Source organism: Dipodomys spectabilis, unplaced genomic scaffold (assembly GCF_019054845.1).
Source record: "Dipodomys spectabilis isolate Male_0828 unplaced genomic scaffold, ASM1905484v1 ptg000555l, whole genome shotgun sequence".
In the NCBI taxonomy this organism is placed as follows: domain Eukaryota; kingdom Metazoa; phylum Chordata; class Mammalia; order Rodentia; family Heteromyidae; genus Dipodomys; species Dipodomys spectabilis.
The window spans coordinates 602630-614181 of NW_024871232.1; positions in this window are offsets into that span (position 1 = coordinate 602630).

Consider the following 11552-nt stretch of genomic DNA (forward strand, 5'->3'; position numbering starts at 1 on the left):
TATAGGAAGCATACAAAAAATGTGGATACTGCACAGAAATTCTTGAACATTTGATAGATGATTTAAAAAATAATCAGAGGATGTGAATTAAAAATATCCCAGGGAAGTTTATACTGGGATGATAATCAACACAGAAATGTCAGTTCTTAGATAAACAATCTAATTCAGTAAGAACAAAAGGTTTAGGAAAGCAATAACAACCCAATCCACAAACTAGTAGACGCTATGCCCTAAGAAGCACCAACAAAGAAATGCCCTCATTACCTGAATTACATAACTGTGAACCTCTGAACATCACCTTTACGATATTAAAAAGGAAGCCTTGTACTCATAACCTGAATTACAGAATTTGAATCCTCTTTGTAACACTACATAATAACAATAATACTAATAATAAAGAAAACTAATAATAAAGAAAATAATAATACTAATAATAAAGAAAGCCCTCCCAGCCTTTCAGCCTCTATTTTAATGTCAACAGAAGCAAAACATTTTTTCCATCCTGTGAGAATCACTCAAAGTTTATACAATAGAAGGGAACTTAGTCTAATTTAACTTTCCACTAGAAAATAAGGTGAAAAGCCCAGTGCTGGTGGCTCACACCTGTAATCCTAGATACTCCAGAGGCTGAGTTCTGAGGATCACAGTTGAAAGCCAGCACAGGCAGGAAAGTCTCTGAGACTCTTATCTCCAATAAACCATGAGAAAAATGGAAGTGGTGCTGTGGCTCAAGTGGTAGAGCACTCACCTTGAGCTGAAGAGCTGAGGGACAGCGCCCAGGCCCAGAGTTCAAACACCACAACTGATACATACACTTAAAAAAAAAAGAAAAGAAGGTGAAATAAGAATAATAGGTAAGCTTAACTATTTTTAACCACACTGTGAATCTTTGCAGTCCTGTTTCCAGCCATGCTTATTCCAGTTCCTGACCTGAGGCCCTTCTCTCTGGTTGTGCTCATTTATGTTGGGCCGGAACACTTTATATCACCATGATACCTACACTGGATAAGATACAACTTAAACCACAAAAAAGAGAGGAATAAACCATCTTGCCAAAAGTCCCATGCAAAACTTCTCAATAAGGTTCTAACAACTGAATTTAACAATACTTTTAAAAGATAACACTCTCTGATCAAGTTGGTTTCATAACAGGAAAGCAGGAACAGTACAACACACATAAAATAATAAAAATAAAACAATTCAAAGGCGGATTGGTGGACAACTATCACATGATTGTTTCAACAGACCCAAAGCAATTCCTTTGAATAACTAATAATCAATCTACAAAATGAATTCCAGAATGCCATACCTTGGGGTGTCTGAGGATGCCAATGGGAGGGGCCTACTTAAATGAAGAGAATGGGAATTGTATGGGAGAACGCAATCATAATAATGTCTGTATGCAAAAATGGAGCCAGGTAAAAGGAGATCTTTAGAGTTGGAAGAGATGGAGAGAAATAGAAAAGGATGACACTGATCAAGATGCCTTGTCATAATAAACTGACATTGAACTGAAACCTTGTCCCGACCACCTCGACCAGCAAGGAAGACACGACACCGAGCTCTTCTCTCTGCAGTTTATTCAGGACCTTTGATTAATCTTCTGACCCCAACCCCAGGGAAAATTCCCCACAGCCTTAAGTACCCGCTGGGTAGCCAACCCTGATACGCCACGTGGGATCCACCAATAGGCTCAGGTTCGCGGAAGCAAGCCAGATTCTTTACCTTAGCCATATAAGGAGTTGTTTACCACAGAGAGCACTCGCCATCGGGAAGGCGGAGGGCGGAAGCAGGCGCCATCTTCCAGGTGCGGCCTCTAGCAGCTCTCTACAGTTCCCCCTTTTTTGTTTAAAGAACACAGATGAGAACAGAGGTTGATCCCTGTTGTGCAATGCAAGGACTGCATACAAGCCTTCTCCCAGAGGGCGCCTCCTCTAGGGATGATTCAGCCTGTCCATTGATTCGTTTTTCACAAGGACGGGAAAAGGCGAATCGAACCCGTGTGCAATCAAACATGCTCTCCTCGAGGGCAAAACTCATGCCTCTCAACTGCAGTACTTTGGCTTTGCAATCTGTGTTCATTGTTTTAGGGTGGCAAGCCACGCTTGGGGGTACTGACCTGCTCCAATGGCTGTAAAGGCTTGGATAATCATGGCTGCACTGCGACGCTGAGAACCTCTAATTTGGCAAATGCACCACAGACATACCAAGGAGACTAATACCAGGAGGCCTGTCAGGGCTCCCAAACCCGCCCACTCCTTAAGATGATTCATAGCAGCGGAGATCCATGAAGATAACCCCTCCGCCAATCCGGCATCCACTCGGGTCGAGTTCACCATGACGATGGCAACCCTGAGCTGTTCCATCAAGCTGTCGAACTCCCCAGTTCAATTACCTAAAAGGTAACTAGACAACTGTTTAGACAAATTTGCAGCGTTTTTTGAATAGGTTTTTTCCTGGGCCTGAACTCTGGGCCTGGGCGCTGTCCCTCAGCTCTTCAGCTCAAGGCTAGCGCTCTACCACTTGAGCCACAGCGCCACTTCTGGCTTTTTTCTGCTTATGTGGTGCTGGGGAATCGAACCCAGGGCCTCATGCATGCAAGGTAAGCACTCTACCACTGAACCACCTTCCCAGCCCCTTCCAAGCAGCATATTTCTGTCCCAAGCTGGGTTTCCCGCAGCCTGATTGGCCGCAGCCTCTTCACTAGCAAATTCAATCAAAAAGGCCTTCCAATCTAAATACTGACCTGGGCTCAAACAAGCTCGTGCGAGCCCACTCCAATCATTGGGCGTCATGCAGTGTCTGTTTAGGGCCTCCACCTGGGCCACAGTAAAGGAGGCCATGATTCCGTATGTCCGCACAGACTCAGCTAAAGATTTTATCACCTTAAAATCTAAGGGTTCATGATACCGCTGTCCTTGTGGATCCTGAAATATTGGACAGGCTAGATGTAACTCGGTTCTGACCGCTTTCCACACGTCTGGGCTGAAAGAACAGCCGGGGCTGCCACTTCCGGGGTCCTCCGCATAGAGTGGAGGGGCCGAGGGTGCGGCACATGGAAGGCGTGCATTCGTCTTTATCTGGGTCCTCTCTCTCCTTCCCTTTCCTCCTCTTTCTTATCTTTGTTTTTTCTATTTGTTCTATGAGTGATTGTAGTTCCTCTGAGTCTGTAGACTCAGAGGTCTCTAGTTCGGCAAGATCGGGGTATAACCCCCTCCTGCTCTTCCCCTTTTCACTGCCTGCCCTTTCCGATCTTTCTTCCTGCAGCATTTCTAGGGCGGCCTGACCATTCTCTACCGCCTCACTGCAGCGCTGGTCCTCAAGACAGCCTCTTATCAGTTTCCATATTGGTCTCACTCCACTCTTAAGCGTTCCTTGTTCAGAGGCAAAATCTAGGTCCCTCCCTAGTTTCTCCCAAGAGGCCACCGTGAGGCTTCTGGACACAGCGAACCACTGGGCAACGATGTCACATTCATCCAAAAATCTCTCTAAAGTACTCTTTTTTATTTTTAACTTCTTAGAGTGCAGTAGCTCATTGAGAGCCAAAAAAATTGGGTGCGAAGAAGAAGCGCCCATGTTTTAAAAATCTTAACCTGGTAAACAATCTTTTACTTTCACTTTTGGCTACTCTATCAAGTAGCCCCGGGTTCTTGCTCGCTCCTTATCTACAGAGAAGAGCAAAAATCCCCCCCTTCCCCCCCCCCCTTGTCGCGGATTCCCCTTTTACCTGGGAACTTACTCCCCGCTCTTGTCGCGGATTCCTCTTTTACCTGGGAACTTACCGGTGCACCACCCTGACCGCAGAGAGTTCTGAGTCCTCATTGGGGTTATGGCTGAGTCCCCGTACGGGCCACCACTTGTCACGACCACCTCGACCAGCAAGGAAGACGCGACACAGAGCTCTTCTCTCTGCAGTTTATTCAGGACCTTTGAGTAATCTTCTGACCCCAACCCCGGGGAAAATTCCCCACAACCTTAAGTACCCGCTGGGTAGCCAACCCTGATACGCCATGTGGGATCCACCAATAGGCTCAGGTGCGCAGAAGCAAGCCAGATTCTTTGCCTTAGCCATATAAGGAGTTGTTTACCACAGAGAGCACTCGCCATCGGGAAGGCGGAGGGCGGAAGCCGGCGCCATCTTCCAGGTGCGGCCTCTCGCAGCTCTCTACAAAACCTCTTTGAACAAGTACTTGAATATTATAAGAAAGGAAAACTCTTAGACAAGACGCAACATTTTTTCATTATAAAAACTCACAGAAATGAAAAAATAGGCAATGTCTCAACATAATAAAGGCTATGTATGTAAAAACTCAATGTTGAAGATCAGGAAGTCTTTTCTATAAAATCAGGAATGTGCCAACTGGGACAGCTGCCTCAACTCTTATTCAATAACGTAGTTTCATTCTTACCCAGAGCAATAAGGCCAGGGATAGAAAAGGAATACAAATAGGAATGGAAGAAAAGTAAAAAAAAATTCAAAAATTTTCTTGTTTGTACATGAGGAAATCTTTCAAGTTAGATATCCTAAAACTGTACTGGGAAACTCTTATGACAATTAAGCTCCTTGATTTGTGACATAAGTATACACTAAGTATTTCAAAATGCAAAATTTTAAAAAATGTATTGATTTTATGCTATATACAAGAAAAATAAAAATAGTTGCATCTTATAAAAATACAGATCAGTTCAGGCAACTATCAAAGAAGCTCACTAGAAATCATGGAGCACAATAACATAGAATATAAAGATTTGGAGGCTACTGTTCTGTGTATGGTAATCAAATAACATTTGATCAAACAATGATTGTCATCGTACAATTTTAAATAAAAAATCAGATGAAGTCTAAAGTAAAATATCTTATCCATTTTTATTGTTTAATCACTTGTTGATAATGTTAAATTATTAACATGGTATAAGTTTCAGTTTTACTAATTTAGATTGAGATCCATTCATGAAATTGTCTAGTTGCATTTAATATATATTTGCAAATTAGTAGTATTTCAGAACTTTAGGAAGTGGCTACCTATTCATTCATTGAATTGCTAAGAAGCAAACTTCAAGAGTACCTGTTATCTTCATAATGTAGTTTATAGTATTATCCTGTTATCCCAGCCATCCCCACTCCAATTCTTGTATATTCATAATTGCGAGGTTTTCAGATAGCGCAGTCACTTGAGAACAACTTTAAATAAACAATCAGACCCCAGACCTCAGTGATCTCTTCCCAGTGTCTGGAGTGTATTTTCATATGCAAGCCCACATTCCAACTCAGATATTCTGGGCAACACGTGTCTAAAATATTTGATGCTACAAATCCATTTCTCTTACTGTGATTCAAGGGATTTATGTTCTGAGAAACACACTACCCTGGGCACCTTTGCCCTGACAGAATTAATATAGATCAGTGATGGGGATGGGGGTGGACACAATCATCATGGTCCATTCTCTGGGGTCTGTGCTCTGTGGTCCGTGCTCTGTGGTCCACTGCTGGCCTAACATGGCCCAGGCCTTTGGCTTTGATCCACAGAAATACAAAACGCATGTTTTCCTACTTTCAACACTTCAGTGCTTTTGGATTCTATGTGTATGATAATGATATTAAAATGCATGCAGGTAATTACAGAAATGCTAAGTTGGGTAGACTGTTACCAAGGAATAGGGTCACAAAGGCTTTCAAAGGCTCTGCATTCTGAGAATTGAAGGAAGATTTTGCAATTGACATCATTTTCAGCTGAAAGCCCTGATTTTCCTTGAAAAATAAATATTTAAAATATGTTTTATAATTCATTGTGTTAAAGAACTAATATTTTCTACATATCATGAAATACAAAAAGTGTAAAATTGCTATTTAATTTTAAATAAACTACATGATATAGCAAGCACATGTGTATCAACTTGTATTTAATACCCATCCAGGTAACCAGACATTAAAATGCATACTACATAAATGCACCTGGACAAGTTTTTAATTTTCAAAAATGTCCATGTACCTCATTGAGTTTCATAAATCTGAGTTTCATAATTGTTCTTATTTTTATAAGAATATGATTGACAATTAAACAAAAATTAATCTCTAAAAATGTTTAGTAGTGTGATTAAAATACCATCATCTTTTTGAAGTTATTGTTTAATTGTATTTATTCCTGTTATAGTGTTGAAATTGCACTGTGGTTTGGGAGAAGTAACATAATACTTTGTTCACAGAACAGAGCATTAAGTATTATATATTTTCATTAAATAGACACTATGTACTTTTTCTAATAATCATTAGGCTGAAAAATTGCCCAACGCCTGAAAGGAGACACATTAAAAGTAGATCTATAAATAATAAATATTGCCAAAGGAAAATCTCTCCTGGATTATATAATAAATAAGTACAAAATTTTTCAGTCTGGAAAAAAATGAAAATAAACACAGGAAATTTGCATTTCTAGTTTGTCTTTCAATCCTATCATGAGGAGGGATATTGGATTCCCTCTACCCTTCTAGAGTCAGCACATTAAACCATCAATAAACACTAATGTTTCCCATACACGTAGATGTTGAACCTATGCCACAGACCTTGCAGAACTAGGGAGGGCCCCATGGAAATGACTTATTTCCTTGGTGGTATTGATGTCTATGCCTCTGAATCCACAGAGGAGGAAACACACAACACTAAAATGTTCATGCTGACTGAAGACCAAATGCAGAATGCATACGACTGTTTCATCATCATCAATTAACTTTGTTCAAATATTTACTAAACCTTCATGGAACTACTTAGAGAAACCAATTTTAATTGGTAAAAAAGCTTTCCATGGTACTTTGTTGCTGTTGTTGTTGTTTTCTTTTGTAGTGTGATGATTAGGTGTTCATTCAATTATGTGAAGAATGACTCGCTGCTTGGCCTAGGATTTCACTAGTCTGATATGACAACACAAACAAAACATTTCATCACCAAGTCAGTAACCATATTTAAAAGAAAATGAATCATGAGTTCAAGCAATTAAATACTACATTCATGTTGAGTAATTCAAAAAAAATCTAATGAGTTATTAAGTGTCCCCCTCACATACATTAAATTGAATAATTTGCTCCTAAAAAGTATAACGCCTAGCCAAGAATTTCACATGGACAATAACATGATCTTAATTTTAACTTAATATTAACTTTTAAAAAGAATTTAGACCTCTTTTGTATTTCAAAACTTTTATATTATAATTTTTAACCACTCTCAGTAATTTAGAAATCACTCAATAGATATTTGTAAAACTTCCACTCTATTGATGAACTAATTGCTAGCATATATATACACTAATTAGTCTTTAGTCTGCATAACATACATTTTCTATTATTAGTGATAATTTTCAAAAAATATAGGAAAGGAATATATATTAAATACAATCATAGTACTAAGTTCTTATTTAAGCAAAATGAAATTCTTTCAAGAATAAATTTTGAAAGTTCAGTTTGGGAGAGAACATTTGCATAATCCAGAGTGGTTGTACAATTTGCACACCCACCACCAATGCTTGGCTGTGTCCTCAGCAGCATATGTTATCATTGGTTTCCTTGATAATGGCCACTCTAATTGTTAAACCCACAGACCTACAGCCACTTAGTAATCCATAAGGGTCCAACAAATCATGCTGAAAAAACTGGACATCCACATGCAGAAGACTGAAACTAGAACCTCATAACCTTGTACCAAATACATCAGTGTAAAACCTTAAACATGAGACTATTACAGAAAAGTGTAGGAGAAACAGTAGGACTCCTAGACACAGGCAGAAATGTTATGACTAAAGATCCAGAAGAACAAAAACATGGAAGAAAACCTTGATGAATAGGACTTCATCAAACTAAAAAGTTTCTGCATGGTAAATGACACCACTAACAAACTGAAAAGCTATACATCTAGCATGCTAGATACACATGAGACAATGGCCAATACACAGAATACACAGAGAACATAAAAAATTAAATCCTCAAAAGATCAACAACACAATTACTAAATTGACTAGTGACCTGAAAAGAATCTTCTCAGAAGAAACAGTAAAAATGGCCAATATAAACATGAAAAAATATTCAACATCTCTATCATAAAGAAAATACAAACTTAAAATATCATTTTAGTGAGAAACATTTTGCCTAAGAGATTAATTGCCTAATTTGGCAAGGTGTTGGGTTTATGTGGTTCTATAGGAAGATATTTGAAAATTTCCCCAGCAATTAAAGCTTCAATCAGAGAGGAGCAAATTCTGAGGTTGATGGTCAGAATTTGTCTACAGCTTTGACTCATCAATTTCATTTTCTTAATTAAAGGCATTTCAATTGAAATATGCACAGTAAGTTGTTCTAAAATGAGATGAGAATGAGGACCTGAGCTATGGGAAGAAGACGTGTTTTGCCTATTCCATGATAATATCACTCCCAACTCCGGAAAAGAAGTACTGAGTCCTTTTATTTAATTTCATTGAGTTTTACTTAAAAGACAGAAAAATATTTTACTTATTTTAATAAGCATTTCTTATATTTAACTCTCTGTAGGAGACTTCCCTCCTTTTGTGTCAGGAGATTTTCAGAATATCTTACATAATTCACATCACTGTCCAATGAAGCCAAGCTTAGCATTCTAAACAATGATTTTAACGTTATTGCCACAATACATATGCTTGATTTTTTTAGGGCATGTTCCTACGAACTATTATTTTATAATGATAAATGTAAATGTTTGTGGTAATGATGAAAACAAGAACAAAATATGAATGAAAAATACACTGGTGAAAAATGAGCTCTGTGTGTGTGTGTGTGTGTGTGTGTGTGTGTGTGTGTGTGTGTGTGTGTGTGTCTTTCTGGAGATTAAACACAAGGCCTCATACGTGCTAAACAAACACTGTACTGCTAATTTATACCCTGATCCCTCAAGCATTATTAAAAACTTTTTTCTTCACATCTAATTCATTGTAACTGTAAAAACATGGGGTAAATGTTTGAATCATCTGTAGAACCATGTGTTTAAATTCAGTAATTCAGTACTATGTACATGTTGTCACACTATGGAACTCTGATGCTCAATGAACTAAAGGTGAACTTGGCATGATTTGAAAGTGTGACCATTTATACAAGATCTCTGTTAGATTTTAATTTTTTTGAATTGTCTGTGACTTCAGAAGTTGACTTGATTGAACAGGATGCAAGATAATATTTATGTTTCTCAGGCACTGTTATTGAAATTAAAACTTGTTAAATTTAAAATTAAAATTTGTCTGTGAAGCCACTGGAATTAACATGTGTCTAAAGACAATAGCCTTTGGGCAAAGAAAAATAGTCCTCAGCCTACTTGCCAGATCCTATTACTATCAAAAATTAAATGGAATTAGAAGCTCAATTACTCACAGTGATGCATTGTACATGCAATAACAATGCAGATTCATAAAGTGATAAATTGGCTCAGAATAAGAAACACTTTCTAACGAGTCAAAAATATGCCCACATATTTAGTATTATAATTTTACATTTTTAAATCATTAATTTGAAAATTATAACTTAAAGATATTACATTTTTATTGGCCAACAATAACCTTTTCATAAATTATTATTGGTGCATCTGACCTTACAGAATTTGTAGGTCTAACTGACATATTTTTATAGTTTCTCTTGTCTCTCCAGAATCTGAACTACTTTGTGCTAAGAGAAATGTAGGTGTGAGCTGGCCATGAACTGAGGGACCTCCTTTGTATACAGCAAAAGGCTGCTGTTCCTTGTAAACTACATCAGATCCGACATATTGGAAACAAGATCCATTAAAATATGCAGCTAGATGTTAGCCTGAAAAAACTGACCATGCCCTTGAGCTCTAGGTGAAAATGGTGAGTGTTACTAAATGTATTCTATTTGGTGCACTATGTCAGATAGCTAGCAAATGGAATGACATAGTGTATCATATTCTATGAAGAATAGAATTGTTTTACATTTAATGCAAATATTACTTTGATTTACATAGTTTTTACTGTATACTATGTGCACACCATATACATATATACAAAATGAGAGAAAAATTAAACATAGGGATAGAAAATATTTAAGTGTAGTCTGTTGTTACACATAAAACTAGATACATGTCCAAGCATAGCACAAATTTAATTTTATAAAATCCAAGTAAATTATTGTCTCATACCATATAATATTACATTCTGGTGGTGTTGACTTCATCTCTTTCTGTCACTGGTTAATGTTTATTGATGACGTTCAGTATGTATGTATCAGACCATCCCAGGGGATTGTAACTTTCACGAACTGGATCTCACACATGAATCTACATCCTCAGAGTCAAATAAGATGTTATGACTACTGATAATTTCTTCCTAATTCTAAGATATGACATATAGATCAACCAATAAAAATAAAGTCATATATACTTCTATTTTAGTAGAGAAAACTTTCAGACACAAAAGAGAATACCTACAGGAAAGTTTGTGAAATTGAATTAGTTTGTCCTCCTATATCCGAAGTCAATACTCCCTATTCTGTTTCAGGAAATTTTTGTTTTCATAGGTAAATTAATAGATACTATCTATAAATAATTTTAAATCCTAGGATTTTATCCCTGCAAACTGAGTTTTATTTCCTGTTCTATCTCTAGATGTGCACTGAGAAAATAATGGAATAAATGTGTTACCCTAGCAAGGAAAATTATCCATCCCCATCCCCTACCTTGTATGCTCAGAAAGAGAAGTCATGCCGGGGCACTGATGAACACATAGGAGAACTGACTGGAAGTGTGCTCTGATGGATTAGGAGACAGGAGCCATTCATCCCTGGCTACATTTATGCTCTATTTTGGTATTAGGAAGAAATGATGTTGAAGTTTCGTGTTCAATTGGCCTCAAGTCTTTCTAGGATTGAACAAGAAAGTAAATCTGTTGAGCATACCCATGCAACAGCAAAGTATGTATTTCCATGGAATAATAAAATTATGAATTTCTTGAATGCTTGAACTATTTGTGCCATATGAGTGGGAGAGTATCAATGTCATCTTGGCCTTTACTGGATACACAGCAGTCAAACGTGTGTACAGTGTGGGCTTGTGAATGCTTGTTTAGAGGTGTAACAGAGATTGCCCTCACACTCTCAGGATACTTAGAAGAAAGGCCAGCCTGCAGCTGCTGTGCTGCACCTGTTTTCGGTTAACTTTAATGAGACTGAGCAGCTAAACGTTTGGGTTATAATATCACTGCAGCATTTCTAATTCTAAGCATGGAGATAGATGGATACAATAAATCAAGACATAACCACACTATGGTATTTTACAAAGCTACTAAATACATGAAAGACTTGTCTGTTGACAAAGTAATTTTCAAATTGTCTTTCTTCCTGTTTTGGCTCAATTGTTTTGAATGCTATATTTGTTCAGCTGAATGGTTTCTCTTTCTATAAATGAAATAAACTCAATTTTCATTTTAGCTTCTACACTCCAGCATAGATTTCTTAACCTTTCTCATTTAATCATGCATTTTGTATCTGGCTTTCAGTATTTTCCTTTCTTCGTCCTCTGCCCAGATCCTGCC